Source organism: Chelonia mydas, chromosome 1 (genome assembly GCF_015237465.2).
Source record: "Chelonia mydas isolate rCheMyd1 chromosome 1, rCheMyd1.pri.v2, whole genome shotgun sequence".
NCBI lineage: Eukaryota > Metazoa > Chordata > Testudines > Cheloniidae > Chelonia > Chelonia mydas.
In genome coordinates, this window is record NC_057849.1 from 146319556 (window position 1) to 146338378 (window position 18823).

An 18823-nucleotide genomic window follows, 5' to 3' on the forward strand; every position below is an offset into this window, starting at 1 on the left:
CGTAAAAAATGCATCTCTGACACACAGATAGCCATTGATACTTCACATCTAGTACTATATTCTGTAATTATACAATTACCATGTGGATATGACAGAGTTCCCCCCCCCCCAAGCAATTTTAGTAAGTAATATTGATATAAAAAAACAGTACACCTTCTGCTACTCCCTAAGGTTCCATGATTGTAAAAAATTGTAGGATACAATTGGTTAAGTTATATTCTATTTGTTCTCTTCCTTAAAATAATATGTTCAGGTTTCCTCCCCTCCCCCCTAAATTTCTTTGACTTGCAAGGTATTCTGTCCAGAGGATATCAAAAATTTCAAGAGTATGCTACCACCTACTTCCTTCTGGGTAGATTAGGCCTACAAAGTATTTAATATGGTGTTTTTTGTTTTGGCAGAAAATCCATCAGAACTCTATAACCTAATTGCAAATGCATACTACTTTGCCAGAGTTTTCCGCCTCTTCCAGAGAATCCTATATATAAGAAGTACTTAAATTCCTTGGAAGTCTTAGTAAAATTTCTCTGTCTAACACTGCCAATTCTGATGGCTGAAAAAGCTGCTCTCTCAACCTCCTCTACTGTTAATGCTGATGCATCCTTTTGGGAGACAGGGAAAGGACACCCTCTGGATCATCTCATGCGAAAATGAAGCTAATTAATATCCTCAAAATAGAATAATTTGTTGCTGGAAAAAATAATGAACAGTAATTAGCAGTACTATGGCAGAAGTATCCTTATGGAGTTACTCTTAAAAAAAAAAACACAAGAGTAAACACCACCACCCTGTACTTCATTATTGCCTGAGGATACGGTGTATAAAACACAGATGCATCAGGGAATGCAGTGTGATGACAAATTTTCCTGTATTGCTTACAAGACCCACATTTGCTAAACAAAATACAAGTAAAAATAGACAAACAGCATTAGGAATGCATGAAGAAATGCTTGTTTCACCCCAACGTATTGACAATTCTCCAGGAAGCATTTTACCTATATAACTCCTATGATACTGTGAGGGTCATCTGAGAGTGTGATCTAAATTTTAAGAAGGCCAGTCATGCAGGTTTAAAATAGCAGGGTTTTTTTAAGCACTTTGGTACCTAATTTCCACTCCCCCCCCCATACATACAGTTGATTTAAAAAGACATGCAAGTTCCACATTTGGGGCAGCTTCTTTCCTTTCTTCTCCCCCTTGCCTCCAACACCGAATTCCTTGAAAGATTCCAGAGACAAATAAAGTACTAAATTCTAGGTCAAAGAACATCAACATATTTATTTTAAACAAGAGTTCTATGTAACATGCACTTTTATTCAAATTATGAACAATCTGGAAATATTCAAAACATAAGCCAGAGCAGAACGAGATGCTTGGATACAGAGAATACAACCTAGAAAAGGCTCAAAGGGCATGCTTTAAATCCTGCCATGCCCCCGCAAATATTTCCTTTTCTGCCATGGTACAGTACAGGACTTGTTTACATAACACATCTGCTACTACATAACAAACCATCACATATTAACATTTCTTGACTATATATTTGTTCCATACCCAATTTAACACTAGACTGGAAAAGCTTTCTAACCCTTATTGCAGTCTTCTGCCTCTTGCACTTACAGCCTGTCCTCATCCCAGTCCCACAACCCCCCCGTCCCAGTTCTCTCCATGACCCCTCACTTCAGCTCTTGTCCCAGTGTCCCTCCCATTGACTTCCCCCGTCCCTCATCCCAGTATCGCCAATCCTTTTTGGCTCCACATCCCAGTCTCCCCCAACCTACTTGTCCCAGTCTCCTCCATCACCACTCTCCCAGGCCTGCTCCTCATTCCTCTTCTGCATGACAGTCGCACTGCTTCCTCCTCCTCTTCACTTCCTTGGTGTCAGCAGGGGAACCTGAGACCACAAGGGTCTCCCTGATCTCAGTTTCTGTGTTCAATACCACAGCGGCCCGACAAACAGGAAGAACACTTTGAAGGAATGTCCTGCTCAGCCCCAGCAATCTTGGGCTGGAGCATGCCAAGTGCAGATGTAACGCCGACAGACCCCCACTCATCAGTGAGCGGAATCAAAGCAGGGACTTCTGAAGCTTAGTGTATGAGCCTCTAATGCATGAGCTAAAAGCGACATGGCTCTTCGCCAAAGCTGTAGCAGACTCATCAATCTCTAGACAAGCAGAGCAGGTCCCTCTCTGAAACATTTAGATATGTTCCTAATGGTGGCTTGTCTTCAAAGCATTCCAATTTTACCATCCTCAGACAATTCTTATATACATATATTACACACACACACACACACACACGTCACTCTCCAGAATTATGGTAACAATAATATTGGTTTAGGGAAGAAAAATATTCATTTCATCTGTTCATGGACAATTTTTCTGTTCAAGGTTCTTTACAAAGAGAAAGCTGAAGCAAACAAACGGTGCAGTCTCGTTCCTGGAGTATCTTGGATTCAGGAGACAGACATGTGGTACCAGAAAAGTCAATCACAGGCCTAGGCTGAGGATGAATACTATCTCCGTCTTCTCTCAGAAGAACGATAACAAGAGATGCAGATTGCCGAGATAGAAAGCAAAGTGGTATCCCAGAAACAGAAATCTAATTCTTATTGGAGTTTTTTTGAACAGTCTGATCTCATACACAGAGATGCTTCAGCGATACATAGAGTGAGATGCAGACTTCATATGAACTATGTGGTCCACTGGCAGAAACCTAGCTCTAACTGTATATTCTCTGCTCCCGCAACTGGTGTGTGCAGAATTTTTTTTGTTTGTTTTTTTGGGGGGGGGGAGGGGAAGGGGAGGGAAAGAGACGGGAAGAAGATTGTGGGACGACCTTCCTGATTTAGTTTAGGGGATGGTTACTAAAAAGAGTAAGCAAAGCATTCACCTGCTGGGACACAGCGATTCCCTGAGGTCTCAGAGCACTGTTCCTTCCATGGATAACAGACCTGTTCTGGGTGCAACAGTCAATGTGTCTGTGATAAATGAAGAGGAGAGGGGGGAAAAGATAGCTCCCTTTTATGGGCACCCAGCCACTATAAAATCCCTCTTAGTAGCCGTTCTCTAACTGATCTACTCGTAAAGGGTTAAAAAGTCTCACTGCTATGCATAGGTAAAAGGAGCAAGTTGACACTTGGCTAGAAATTTTTAAAATTGAAACAAGACTCCCCTTTTGTCTGTCTGTTGTGGTTCTCCCAGGGAGAGGTGAAGAGGACAGCAGTTATGCTGTAAGAGCTTGGGCCAGGTATAAAAAAAAAAATCAGTATCATACCTAGAAACTATTCATTTAAAACCCCAGATATGTAAGCAGATCTGAAAATGTCTAGGAAGACACAAGTAGGTTTATTCCTTTTATTTTGTTATGGCTTGTGGATTCCCCTGTGCTAACCCCAGGTGCTTTTCTTTTGCTTGTAACCTTTAAGCTGGATCTCAAGAAAGCTATTTTTGGTGCTTAATCATAGTAGTTGCTCTTTTAAAAACAAGCAGTAGCCTGAGTTCCCAAATGTATTTTCTTTCTTTTTTATTTATTAATAAAATTTACCTTTTTTAAGAACAGAATTGGATATTTGTATCTTAAGAGGTTTCTGCCTATGTTGTTTAATTAGCTGGTGGCAACAGCTGATTTCCATCCCTTTCCCCTCCCCACCTTCTCAGCTCTTCCCCAGAAGGTGGTGAAAGGGCTTGAGGGTACCCCACAGGAAGGAATTCCCAAGTGCGCCTTTCTGGGCTCTCAAAGGGGTTCTGCACTTGGGTGGTGTCAACATCTCCCAATCCAAGGTCAGAGAAAAGCTGTAGCTTTGGGAGTTTAATAGAAGCCTGGAGTGGCCAGTATTAATTTTTAGAATCCTTGCGGGCCCCCACCTTCTGCACGCAAAGTGCCAGAGTGGGGAATTAGCCTTGACAGTGTCGGATGCGGTTTTCATAATAAATAGGAAGAACACAATCAGTCTTATCCCAGAGAGAAATTCTCCATGGAGAGCCATGTTTCTATGTGCACTGCCCATCAGTGGAAGATCAACACAAGAACTTACGTAGCAGAATTCATTTTCACAGAGTGGCTGCTGCACCTAGAAATCTCACACATTGTTATTCAATTTGGTGGGCTGGTGATTGACCTCTCTTATGGGGAAAGAGTAAATAAAACGTGTTCTGTAGCCTCAGGACCCAGAATGTGAGGTGGTGAATTCTCTCTTGCAAAGCTGGGCAAGGTCCCTGCTATAGGTCTTCCCACTATTCTGCAGGACAATACAAAAGATAGGAACAAGAATGACAATGGAGGATAGGTCAATGGCTATTAGCCAAAATGGTCAGGGATGTAATCCCATGCTCTGGATATCCCTAGCCTCTGATGGCCAGGAGCTGGGAATGGATCACTCTTTATTCACTCTGAAGCACCTGGCATTCAGCAGTCAGAAGGCAGGATACTGGACTAGATGAACCATTGCACTGACTCAGTGTGGCCATTCTTATATTCTTAAGGATTACTGTTCATGCCTGTCTGGCTGAAGAGGCTTTGGCTCTGAGGTTTGAGTAACCAAAAATTGGATCTTCCATTGTCTCTTCCCTCACAGAGGAGGTCTGCTATTGCAAGCTCAATCTTCCATCCAAGACGAAGACAGGTTTAAAATGAATACTTTGATGAAGTGATCATTGCTTTTGCGGACCCCAGAAGAGAAGCCAACAGATATAACTTACTCTACAGGCTGGTGCCAAATCTACACCAAATCATGTTAAAAAAAGTGGGGGGAGTTCATATGCAGCAGCACTGACGCAGATTTTGTTGTACAACAAAATAAAGGACTCAGGCAGTCAGCACAGAGGTGGTTGATCTCCTGACTGCCGAAGACCAGAGCTCCTTAGAGCTGCATAAGGGCTCCACTTAGAAAAGGAGTAGATCTGGTAGATTCCCATTATATAAAATCACCAATAATTTTTCCTCATGAGATGATAGCATAGTATCTGCAGGAGTTACTTAAGCTCCAATAACAGCTTCAGAACTCCTATAGTGTGAGGCAACACAGGCAAAGGGGGGAAAAATTACTCTCCCCAGTGGATCTCCTCAGTGTACAACCAGTTCACATGCACAGTGCATTGACAACAGGATTTAATTCAACTCAGAATTATTATGGAAGTAACAAAGACAACAAACAGTGACCTTCTAATGCTATCTCTAAAGAATCTTTTTTTCAGAGCATAACCACTCTTAAAGTAAAGTCAATCGTTTATTTCAGGGATGAGATTCAGCACACAGGCTGACCTAAATTCTGACATATTAAGTTTAAATAAATGTTTAGTCAAGCATTTATCTTTCCTTGTGTCTCTGATCCTAGCTAAAAATCAGCCATCTTTTGGTGCATAGAATCTCTTCCTCCTATTCCATTTTAAATCCAGACTTCATTCTCCAAGCAATGATTCTAGCTGATTGATTACCCGTCTGATTAAAAATAAAGTCCAATACCTACCATATTTCAGCCAAAATGAAATGCAGCAGTCTGACGTTACCTCCATGAAATAAAAATAGCCCAACTAATAATAATATTTTAGCAGATTTTCTTTAAAGAAAGCTCTATCAACCCCAGAGTAATGACCATACTTAGCACAAGGATACATTTAACCCAACAGATCAAATTATCAATAGACTTAATAATAAAATTAAATTAACCTTTAACTATTTCTGAAATTGTCTCAGTTATTAAAGATAAAAGGAGCTGATAGACTTTGCTGATTTTTTATAGGCAGATATCCTCCATTTTAGAATTTTAATTAGCAATGAATATTACATTTATAAAAGGTTATCTTCCATACTCCTGTGTTGCCCGTAAATTATAAATTTACTCCTAACATTCTCCAAAAAAAAAGTATAGCCCAGTTTTATTGATAAATGTTGTCAAGTTTAAAGAGTACTTTGATTAATCTATTTAACTGTAATAAAAAAAGCACTACACATTAATACATATATTATGAAATTATTGTGAAACATCCGCACCCCCAATTTTGTGGAAAATGGGATCCAAACCCAATTCTGAACATTATAGCATGGCTGGGTTTTTTTTTTTTCTGGTATTGAGTGTCCAAGAACTGTAGACAATATTAGGCATCTTCATTAATTATCTGGAAGAGGTAAAGACCATAACTATTATAACTAGCACTCTTAATTTTGTCTGGCATACTAAATTAGGAGGTATAGTAAATTCCAGTGAGGAGAGAGAATACACAGATGATTAAAGAGGTTAGAGATATGGGTAGGAAATAACAGCATTCAACCTGGATAAATGTTTTGAAACATTCACGGGAGGGATTTCTTTGGGAAACATTAGTGCTAGAAGAAAAGGAGGACTTGTGGCACCTTAGAGACTAACCAATTTATTTGAGCATGAGCTTTCGTGAGCTACAGCTCACTTCATCGGATGCATACTGTGGAAATCGCAGAAGACATTATATACACAGACACCATGAAACAATACCTCCTCCCACCCCACTCTCCTGCTGGTAATAGCTTATCTAAAGTGATCATCAAGTTGGGCCATTTCCAGCACAAATCCAGGTTTTCTCACCCCCCCCCCCCCACACACAAACTCACTCTCCTGCTGGCAATAGCTCATCCAAACTGACCACTCTCCCCACACTGTGCATGACAATCAAGGTGGGCCATTTCCAGCATAAATCCAAGTTTAACCAGAACGTCTGGGGGGAGGGGGGGGGAAGGAAAAAACAAGGGGAAATAGGCTACCTTGCATAATGACTTAGCCACTCCCAGTCTCTATTTAAGCCTAAATTAATAGTATCCAATTTGCAAATGAATTCCAATTCAGCAGTTTCTCGCTGGACTCTGGATTTGAAGTTTTTTTGTTGTAAGATAGCAACCTTCATGTCTGTGATTGCGTGACCAGAGAGATTGAAGTGTTCTCCGACTGGTTTATGAATGTTATAATTCTTGACATCTGATTTGTGTCCATTTATTCTTTTACGTAGAGACTGTCCAGTTTGACCAATGTACATGGCAGAGGGGCATTGCTGGCACATGATGGCATATATCACATTGGTGGATGTGCAGGTGAACGAGCCTCTGATAGTGTGGCTGATGTTATTAGGCCCTGTGATGGTGTCCCCTGAATAGATATGTGGGCACAGTTGGCAACTGGCTTTGTTGCAAGGATAGGTTCCTGGGTTAGTGGTTCTGTTGTGTGGTATGTGGTTGTTGGTGAGTATTCACTTCAGGTTGGGGGGTTGTCTGTAGGCAAGGACTGGCCTGTCTCCCAAGATTTGTGAGAGTGTTGGGTCATCCTTCAGGATAGGTTGTAGATCCTTAATAATGCGTTGGAGGGGTTTTAGTTGGGGGCTGAAGGTGACAGCTAGTGGCGTTCTGTTATTTTCTTTGTTAGGCCTGTCCTGTAGTAGGTGACTTCTGGGAACTCTTCTGGCTCTATCGATCTGTTTCTTCACTTCCGCAGGTGGGTACTGTAGTTGTAAGAATGCTTGATAGAGATCTTGTAGGTGTTTGTCTCTGTCTGAGTTTGTGTGTGGGGGGGGGGGTGAGAAAACCTGGAATTGTGCTGGAAATGGCCCACCTTGATTATCATGCACATTGTAGGGGGAGTGGTCACTTCGGATGAGCTATTACCAGCAGGAGAGTGAGTTTGTGTGAGCATGGGGGTGGGGGAGTGAGAAGACTTGGATTTGTGCTGGAAATGGCCCACTTTGATTTTTATGCAGGTTGTAAGGAGAGTGGTCACTTTGGATAGGCTATTACCAGCAGGAAAGTGAATTTGTGTGTGTGGTTTTTGGAGGGGGGTGAGAGAACCTGGATTTCTGCAGGAAATGGCCCACCTTGATTTTCATACGCATTGTGAAGACAGTGGTCACTTTGGATGGGCTATTACCAGCAAGAGAGTGAGTTTGTTTGTGGGAGGGCGGAGGGTGAGAAAACCTGGATTTGTGCTGGAAATGGCCCAACTTGCTGATCACTTTAGATAAGCTATTACCAGCAGGAGAGTGGGGTGGGAGGAGGTATTGTTTCATGGTGTCTGTGTATATAATGTCTTCTGCGATTTCCACAGTATGCATCCGATGAAGTGAGCTGTAGCTCACGAAAGCTCATGCTCAAATAAATTGGTTAGTCTCTAAGGTGCCACAAGTCCTCCTTTTCTTTTTGCGAATACAGACTAACACGGCTGTTACTCTGAAACCTGTCATTAGTGCTAGAACACACAGTCATTAACAACGGACAGAAAAGTATACATGAGCTTGCATTGTGATACGATTTATTCTGGCATGCTTGTACAGTGATATGTCACAGAACAGAATGATACCTAGCAAATAGCATACTGAGTCAATCCAACAGGAGAAAAAATATTTACAAAACAAAAACATTTAGTGAATTCAGAAAAGAGCAATAAAGCAAGATGGAGAATTTTGATAAGTCTACAGGTATTTGAAAGGAGTAAACAGCAGGGGAGCAAGCCTGATTGTTTAAGGTGGACCAAGAGATTATCTCTAGGAGTAATGTGATGAAATTAAGCAAGGGGAAAATTTAGAATGAATATGAGGGGGAATTTTCCGATGTTGAGCTAAATAGCCCTCTTTTGTACAAGTCCCCATTGGAGAAGGTCAGGAAGGAAGAAAAGCCCACTGTGTTCTCATTGCAGCAGTTCTCCCACATGTTTCCATTTGAAAGGGAGAGAGTTCTCACACCTTTCAAAGTAGAGGTTCAGGCCGCCGAATGTGCAAATCTCAGCAGGTTCCCTGGAGGAAAGGGCCATGTGTTCGGGGTCCTGTACCTCAGCATCTACCCAAAAACTACCCGCTCCACTATGTTTCCAGAGTAGGCATGCTACCACCAACTCTCCCGGCCTGGCTCCAGTGTAACAATGCTACCCTTGCTGAACCCCCATCTCCATCAATTAAGAGGATTGCTACATTCTGGAGTAGCATTTAACAGTTAATGCAGCCTGAGGCATAGAGGAGAATTCTCCAATTCTGATACCTAAGTCATCACAAAGAAGCTTCTATGTTCAAATTTCCTATTCTCTTCATCCTTCATATTCTTAATCTGGGAACAGTTATATGATGGATAGCACATTTAGACCTGGGGGCCGTGGGGTGGAAATAATATTAACACTATTCACAATGGTCTTAGGTTAGATTTTATAACTAGAATACAACACAACTCAAATTTCATAGGCTGCATGTTTAAGTCTGGCAGTCAAAACAGAAAAGAAGTCAAAAGTTTAAAATATGCACATGTGCACATAAATGTCCCCAGTGCCCATTATTAGTTCTATCATGCAAATGCCTGAAAATAGAACTAAAAAATGACAGTTAACTGTACATATGCAAATACACTAAAGGTATTATCCTAATCATTTCCCAACTTCTATTCTTATGGTACAAGATATTTTATGGATGCTCTCATCATTATGGTCCTTATTTTGTTTTAATTCATTTCTTGTTTCACTAGTTTTATGCATTTGGTCATACTGAATCATCTGCGGAGATGCACACTTTAGTTAGATTTTTTATTATTTGTGCTACTGTATTAACGCTAAGAATTGTTTAATCATTACTAAAAAGAACACAAGTTCATGGTATGAATATATTATATATGCTTCCTTTTCTTATGCACTTTTTGCCTGTATCTACTCTTGAAGAATTGTGTATTTATTACAATAATAAATATAAATTGAAAAACTGAACAGCATACTAGGAAATATATAGCAGGAAACAATCATGCACTTGCAGGAGAGATAATTATATAATGTGATCAAAGACGACATTTTCCATCTCTCATTTTTGTAATTATCTCACAAAGGGTCTCTAATGACTTTTCTGATTCAACCTCATGGACTCTTCCATTCTCCTTGACCTTTTTAACTTTCAATATTACTGATCACTTCCCTTCTCGTGGACAACCAGGCACTCCCCCTCTATATACTGTGTCTGCAAACTGAATGATCTTCCAGTCCCCAAATGACAGACCTCCACCCTCTTCTCCTACGTGACCCACTTCATCCATGCCTAAAAGCTCTCATTGCCCAGTGGCCTCTTGACCTCCATTCCACAGAGGACAGGAGAATTAGTCCAGGACAAGTATAAATAAAAATCCTTCTGAAGGCTTCAATCATGCACCTCTTTCCATATAGCCACGCTGCTGTTCCTGCCTGGAGACCAACTGACTGCAGTGGAGCTGCACACAGGTGCAGTGTTGCACCAGCATGCAAAGATCCCGATCCAGGAAATCATTTAAGCACATGCTTAACTTTAAAGATGAAATGAGTGTATTGAATTCATTTCACAGCTTCATACATTTTAAGGCCGGAAGGGACAATTGTGACCTTCGCCAAAATGTTTCCGAGAGCATATCCTTTAGAAAAACACCCCATCTTGGCATAAAAATTGCCAGTGATAAAAGATCCATCATGACCTTTGGTACATTGTTCCACCATTATAAATTTACACTTTATTTGCAGTCTGAGTTTCTCTAGTTTCAAATTTCAGCCATCAGATCATGTTAGACTGAAGAGCCTGGTGTTAAATAGGACTGTTCATGTGCTAAGCATGTCCCTGGATCATGGCTTAATGCAGGATCATGGTGGAAAGAGGGTGAAAATTTACATCTCCCAGTGCTTCTTACCTTATCAATTTCATGGGGCGAAATTCATCCTTGTGCAGACAGTCAACACATAGCTTATATTTAAGTCACATTTAAGCCTCTTTAGTAGGGCATAGGCCTTGTGGGCTCAGTTAAATTTCACCCTTAGCAGATCATCAGGGCATGGAACACTCTTTATATTTGTGTGCATCTCATGGAGCCCGTAGTCCTTCAAGGAGAATATTGCTGAACTTGTAAACTACACCTGGTAGAAGATGCATTAACCAATTAGGGATGGAGCAGCTGAATTCTTTAAGAAAACTGCCTGAACAGGATAAGTAGGAATCTACTCAGATAGAAAAGGAGATCCCAGGTGAGAGAAAGGAAGAGAGTTCTCTCCCAGCAGGAGGCCTAGACCACAGGAAGAAGTGTAGACTTCTGTAGGGAAGGAGCCCTGAGTTAAGGCTTGGAGATAACTGTGGGAGTCCAAAGTAAGACTGTCAAAACCGTGGAGAAAGGAGACAGTGGGGGACCTCTACTTGTTAGCTTGGGAAAAAGACTTTGTGAGTGCCTTTGAAGAGGTTCCACAGTATGGGGTTGGCTGTGGCTGGAGACTTGAGCCACAGGAGTAGAGCTAACTGTTGTGGTGGGCCGATGGAACAAGGGGATCATGCATCCAGGGAAGCAGTCCTGGGATTGGTGTTCCAGAAGTGAAAAAATGAACAGAAAAGATCCATAGGGAGTGGGGTAGGCCTCTGTGGGGGACCCATGAGTTACAAGAAACAAATACATAAAAGTAAATAAAAGAGCCCAGCAGGCAAAAGTCTGTAGAGTCAGCACTCTGCTAAAAGTGAGAAAACTGAGTTGAGACCAGGAGGGATGAAGGACCTTTTGTTTATGCCAACTGGGACATTAGAGTACCCTGGAAAGGGTTTGACCTTCATGTGACTTGGCTGGAATGCTGAGCCACAGGTGACATAGTGAGAGGCAGATAGCCTGTAGGAGGTACTGGAGCAGAAGATACTGCCAACATTATGTATTGATGAAAGGGGGTACTCTAAGGGCATGCACACCCTACAACAGCACAATACCGCTGAGCACACCGAATACATACATTAATATTTCTAATGGTAATTCCAGAATATTTTTATATTCTTGCACCAGTGAGTGGTGGTTCATTTTTGATCTATAATATAGTAATTCCTTTGTTACTCCGACATACGGATATAATATACAGTAACTTTTGTTTCTAGGAACTCAATGAATGCAGTGAGAAAGACAACACAGTCCACTTCTTTTGACCTTTCAGATTTCATGTCTTTTCAGATCTTTGCTCTTGGAATTTCTTTAATATATTTTCATTGGACCAAAGTATTTTCTCTGTATATTTTGAGACCAGCTACTCCACGTACACTTTATTAAACTGGAAACCATTTAACAGGCAACATGTGAAATCAAGTATATAAAGTTCAAAGGGGGGACACAATTTGTGGGAGGTCAGGTCTCCAATACAGAGCTATGTGTATCACTTAGTAGACTGCACACAGGCAAACAGTGTGTGTTTTAATACAGCTAAATATAAATGTATACATCTAGGAACAAAGAATGTGGACCATACTTACATGACGGGGGACTCTCTATCCTGGGAAGCAGTGACTAAGATTTGAGGGTGATGATGGATAATCAGCTAAACATGAACTCCCAGTGCAACACTCTGGCCAGAAGACCTAATGTGATCCTCAGATGCATGAACAGAATCTCAAGGAGGAGTTGAGAGGCTATTTTATCTTTGTATTTGGCACTGGTATGACTGCTCCTGGTTTACTGTGTCTAGTTCTGATGCCCACAATTCAAGAAGGATGTTGATAACTTGGAGAAGATTCAGAGAAGAGCCACAAGAATGATTAAAAGGATTAGAAAATATTCTTTACAGTGCTAGACTCAAAGACCCCAGTTTAGTTAGCTTAACAAAGAGAAGACAAAGGGATGACTTGATTACAGTCTATAAGTACCTTCATGGGGAAGAAATATTTAACAATAGGCTCTTAAATCTAGCAGAGAAAGGCATAACATGACACATGGCTGGAAATTGAAGCTAGACAAATTCAGACTGGAAATAAGCCATGCATTTTAAACAGTGAGAGAAATTAATCACTGGAACAATTTATCAAGGGTCGGGATGGAGTCGCCATCACTGACAATTTTTAAGTCAATAGTCTTAAGTTTTTTCTAAAATACAGGTTATAGGAATAATTTTTGGAATGTTCTGTGTCCTCTGCTATATAGGAGGTGAGCATAGATGATCACAGTGGTCCCTCCTGGACTTGAAATCTATGACTATATGTGTAAACATATTATTTGTTTTAGGACTATAGAACAGTTCAATCTATTCATTTGACAGGTATGTGTTTTGACAGGTATGTGATAAATGTTTCCCTTTTTTTTTTTTTTCAGTTCACATAATTTTTTTTTAAAGTGCCTGATCCTGTGACTGTTCCCTATGCATACCTATTACATTCAGTGGGAGATTAATTGTGCTGTATGATGACAGGAACAAATATAAATAGTTACTTATTAATGTGAGCTCCAGTGTGCTACTCAAACAATTTACAAAAGGGTTTTCTGCCCCACAGATATTACTGCTTAATTTTTTTAAGTGACATTTTCTATTCCATTCCTAGTTGATGCATTGGGTATGACAACTACTTCTCAGTGACAGGAAAGTGCTAGAGAAAGTCAAGAAGAGAAGACGTGCTATGCCTTAGTCGTAACCCATTCTCATCCACAGAGGATGTCTGAAAACTATCACAACAAAGCATATTAATATATTTAAAGACCCGCACTTACTATATGTGAGAATGGGTGAGAATATTCCCCCATCTTCAATATCCCATTTTGCTAAAACAGATCATAAGCTTCAGTAAGGTCCCATTTACCTTGTATTCTGTTCATTTTTTAACATTTCATTGGCTGAAGCTGGAGCAAACATCAGTGAAAGAGGCAGCAGAGTCTTGCAGGAAAACTTAAAGGTGATGATATAAAACATTCAGGGAAGCTCAAACTGAAAAAATATGTAATTTCATAGGGCACTTCCTTATAGCCATCATTCTTGTTACCAATACATTGCCTATTGACTCCTTTACCAACAATTTGGTGTCTCCTGAAACAATTTGCATGCATCTTTGTTCATATCATAACAATGAAGTCATATTTTCAATTCCAAATCTCTATTTCTATAGCTAAATGACATTATGATTGAAATACAACACTGCACTTGGGGAAACTTCACCACAGTTTCAATATTTTCAGATATCTCCATATGCTTTGTAAGGACCTTAAACATTTCAATACTCAGGGATATTAGTTAACTATATTAATTGATGATTCTTCTTTGTGGCATATTCACACAAAATAGGTCATTAAGTCATAGTTTATTCAAATGCTTGCTTCTGAGTAGCAGGAAATCATAAAAACTAACATGAAAGCATCCTTAAAAGTAATCAAAAGCAAAAGTGGATGGTAAACTTTACTGAGAAATACAATGATCAGCCTGACAAAATTAAGCAGCCGCATGGTGAAGTTATCACAAATTCTTTTTCTTTACAAGTTAAGCAAATACAAAAAAAGCAGGGAAAAATAGAGCATCCATTACAGCCTGAAGTTTCATTTAAAAACACTTCCTTTTCCACATAGTATGAGTAGATTTATTATCACCTCTTTGACCTGTGAGCTATTTAATTATGTATAAACTACTTCACAGTCAATAATTTACAGGTTTTAATAGAAATATTAAGTGACTTGAAGGGTATTGCATTAGTAAGAAGCTGTCAAAAACAGGACCTTCATCTTATCAGTAGGATCATTTAAAACAAAAAGTGTGTTTTAATTTTCTAGAAAAGCAATTATGAAAGAAGTTTTAACATATATCACAATGGAGTTACACATTAAACACATACAAATTCAGCATTCCAAGGGGGTATTACAAATCCACCCATATTAGATAAAATGGCTATCACTGTAGTTATAGCTTGCCCTCAAAAATAATGGTAAAATACAGGTATATGGCTATGCACATTCAATACCACCTAGTCTCATTTTCAAAATTGTGTTAGGTACTGCAGACAGATTGCTATTCCATTTCCTTCACTCAGACTGCAATATGTAGCGGCATAAAGAAAAAGAGCAATTAGAATTGTGCTTATAAGTCAAGTATGGCTTTTGTAATGTTATACCACTTCCACTGGTTGTCATGTTTCCATTATAGATTAGTAAAATCAATGTGTTAGGACATGAAACAGTGTTGTGGGGAATAATTCAAACCCTGCTCTTGTATATATTTTAAAGGGCGTATTTAGGTGTATACACTTAAACATTTTCATTAGGAGTTCTTAAAAAGCCTTTTCTATTCAAGACAGTTCCGTCTAGATTAATATTTTGTCTCTGGTTGCTGTGAGATGGCCATTTTGGAAGTTGTGTTAGAGTGACCCACAATAGCCAGAAACCATAATTTCTAATCGAAACAGCAATCACCTAGGAGACCATTCAAGTTGGCCAAATGCAGAATATCCTGATAACCTTGATGATAAATGTCAATATTCCATGCAATCTTCATCCATTTGGTAGGCAGTGCTGAGGTAGCCTCAAAACAACTGAAATGTGGGTTCACTGTAGATGCGGATATGAAATGCCTAGATCTTTTGAGTCTAGCAACATTACACTGTACTTCTTGCTGGGATGGAAATACCACGAAAACAGTCTGGCCAGAACCCAAATATGCAAAATACAAGAAAATAATTGTGTGGGAACTTTTTGAGTCTCAGAAAAGGAGTGACTTCGCTTCGCTTCACTTCATACTTTGCATGAAGGCTGAAGGTGGGTTTTTTGTTTTTTTAAATTACCTAGACTTAAGAATGGTAAGAATCCATGAATTAGCATATGCATGTTTACTGTACTTATTGCATTAAATTTGAAAAAAAAAAATTAAAAAGTTCAGGGCTATCTCAAAATTACTTTGAAAACCAGTCCCATCACTCTCCTTTTTCCTTACCAAAGATATCCCTAAAAAACATGACTTGAAAACCATGGCACATTCTTTTGGACATGCCATTGGTCATCTTATAAATCTATTTTTAAATATTAATAGTGAAAAATTTAATTAACCTGGCAACTGGATGACTCAGAGCTTTGACAACAGGCATGGAGGCTCTCCAGATCTACTTTTATTGCCCGCTTGCATGTCAGACTTCAGAAACCATTCTAATTTCCCAACAAAGGGATCACCAATAGTGACCTACCAACAGCGGAAAAGCCAGTCAGACTCTGATAAGCTTAAAACTAAGAGATACTAAAAGTATATGGTTGAACAGACAGAGCCCAATAATAATGTTCTACAACCAGTAACTTTATTGCTATGAATTCTACAACTTTTACTTTTATAGACACTTTATCTAGATCTATTTTGAAATTTGGAACCACAAAGGAGAATGAAGGGAAAACCCATTTTCTTCCTTAAAATATATATAATAAAATAGTAATAATAATAATAAATAATAATAATAATAATAATATAATCACAAAGTTACACATTTTTCTTGTGCTGATGTAGCAGAAATTCCCAGGTTCTACCAAGCAGCCTTCCTGAATGCTATCAGTAGTACAAACTGCAACCGCTGTCTGATATCTCATCTGAAAAATATCAACAATGTCCTCTGAACACATTTCCATGCCTTATGGTATTCAAGGAGACAACTATCTTTCCACAGTATATTCCCCTGATGGGTATCCTGTATGGGATTGAGCTCTAGAAGATAAGTGAGAAAACTACTGGATACCTATATCAGTACTGGGTACATATAGTACAGGAAGAGCGGGCTGATTTACTTATGAAATATAGGGTAGAGATTTTTTTCCTCCCTTCATTGAGCTATAGATAGAAATTGTATGTGATAAATGCATACAAAGCAATTCATTTGTGTAGAAGCTAGTACTGTGATATAGCAGCACACAGAATCAAGATCAAACAGAAAAAGCTATCAAAGGAAAAACTCATTGTGTCTCATTATCACCTAATAAAGGTTCAAAGAACTCATAACACCACTGGAAACTAGGGAGAAAATCACTGAAGACATGAACAGATTAAATGATGAAGTTGTATGAGACTACATAGTAAACCATTAGGGAAGTGGACAGTTATTTAGTCCAAAGACAACTGCACAGATATTGTTGTAGGACTAATACAAGTAGGCTCAATCCCAGCAGGCACAAGTTCATTAAAGAAAAGAACCATATTTGTTTATTGCTAGAGGGGAGCACACAAACAGCAACACTAGCATCAGGAGGTGAAATGCCACATTCACTCAGAATCAGTTCCTGAACCAGGAGGAGTCAAACCTTTATGGGAAGAGCCGCATCCTCTGAAGATGACAACCTACATGGATTTTTTTTTTTCATTTTTCTACTAAATCCTTGGTGACGAGGACTCATCTAAAGTCAACACACTATACAGGAAGGGTATTTCCCCTGTCCTACTTAATGCTATGTCTAAAGGCAAGATATGATGTTCCGAGTCAACAAGTCATTGTTTAAACATTTTTAGCACCATATTAAACTGAATAGTAAAACACAAGTTAAAGTAAGCAAGATCAATAGAACCATAGGGGCATTTTGGTAAAATACTGAAAAGTTTATCATCCTCCCCACATCCAAAACTGCAAAAGAAATAATATGAAAACCACTGTACTTCACAGGACACCCATTTTATTTATTGGGTTAGCCTGACTACTTATGATGAGTATGTATGAAGAAGCAAGTGAAATATCTGAGTCCAGAAATATTATGCAAGCAGTACCAATTAAATATCAAATTCTGTTAAGTATTAACATATTTGCTGTATATTTATAGTATACTATATTTGGGTGCTTGATCATAAAAAAACAACAAAAAAACCAATTTGGTTAAAAGTAGTAAAACTATTAATAATTACAGCTATTGAGAAATCATAGGTAAAATAATCCTTTTGCAGTTATACCACTATTTAAATTAGTTAAGGAATGCCAGAATCCCTCAGTTATCAGCAAAAAAGTATGAAAAACAGAAGCTTTGTGTGCATCTCGGCCATCTCCAGTTACCGTGTTCTGCAGTAATATTTTTATGTAAATATAGTTTCTATATGCTGTACCTATTTAACTTTTAAAATGAATTGCTGAATTTAAATGACAAGATAGTCATAATCTGTATTTCCATCATATTTCAGGTAAAATTTATTATCATCGGATATTCACAAAATCTGAATGGTGAGGAGTAGGTGCCAGGAAAAAAAAAATCAATATATTTTTCACTGATGGAATCTCAAAGGATAGTATGAAGTCTTTAAATATCTTAGCCTCATAATCATAAATCTCTTGCAATAGAAGGTCACTGTGAATCAAACAGTCACACTTAATCAAGTAGCAAAACCCAAAAGGTGAGTGTTTGATAAAGTGATTTTGTTCACAAGAGAAATACTTAAAAAGGCAGAAGATGCACAGAAAGAGACCTTAACAGTAGATGCATAATCTTGTGCACTATATTCTACGATGCATAAATTACCAATACAATTAACTGTTGGTAATGCATGTTTTATTGCTGAAATTTAACAAACCAACTTATAGAATTGCCTGCTTTAAAACACACTTCTACTATAACAAATTATTTATTACTTAAAGCAACTCCCATCACACTAATAACCAATAAAATGGAAAAGTATGTATGTCAACCACCTGTATACATGGGAACTAAAAATATTGAGAGAATAATTTCTGTGTAACCAGATTGTAAAATCCAGCCTGACGAATACAAATGCACTTCTGCGTTCTTTTAGAATAGGCTCTGGCAGGCCCTGCTTAGCTCAACTATTGCTTGAATTTTACATCACCCCACAACAGGAATTTGATTTTTTTTTTTTTTTTTTTAAAGAAACTGTTTAATAGCAACCCATGGGCACATTATACAACGGCACAATCCAAAAAATGTCTGCCCCATGAAGATACTCAAACATACATACTCCTCCTACTGTTTCAAGCCAGTCACCATTAGCATCAAAATACTGTAGAAACATAGGCCAATACTTTAAAAGGTGGGTGGGTCTAAAGTCTGAATCCATATTTAGGCCAGATTTTCAAAGGTGCTGAACACCTGCAGCTGCTCCTATGGACAATAAGAGCTGTAGGTTCTCAGAACCTTGGGCCGGGGG

At 38.9% G+C, this 18823-nt stretch overlaps 1 protein-coding gene across 7 annotated transcripts in view; it reads right to left on the minus strand.

The window, feature by feature from the left end:
* Positions 1 to 18823, minus strand: part of DMD (dystrophin) — a 1912888-nt gene that overhangs the window by 1433382 nt on the left and 460683 nt on the right. The gene's annotated exons all lie outside the window — the stretch shown is intronic.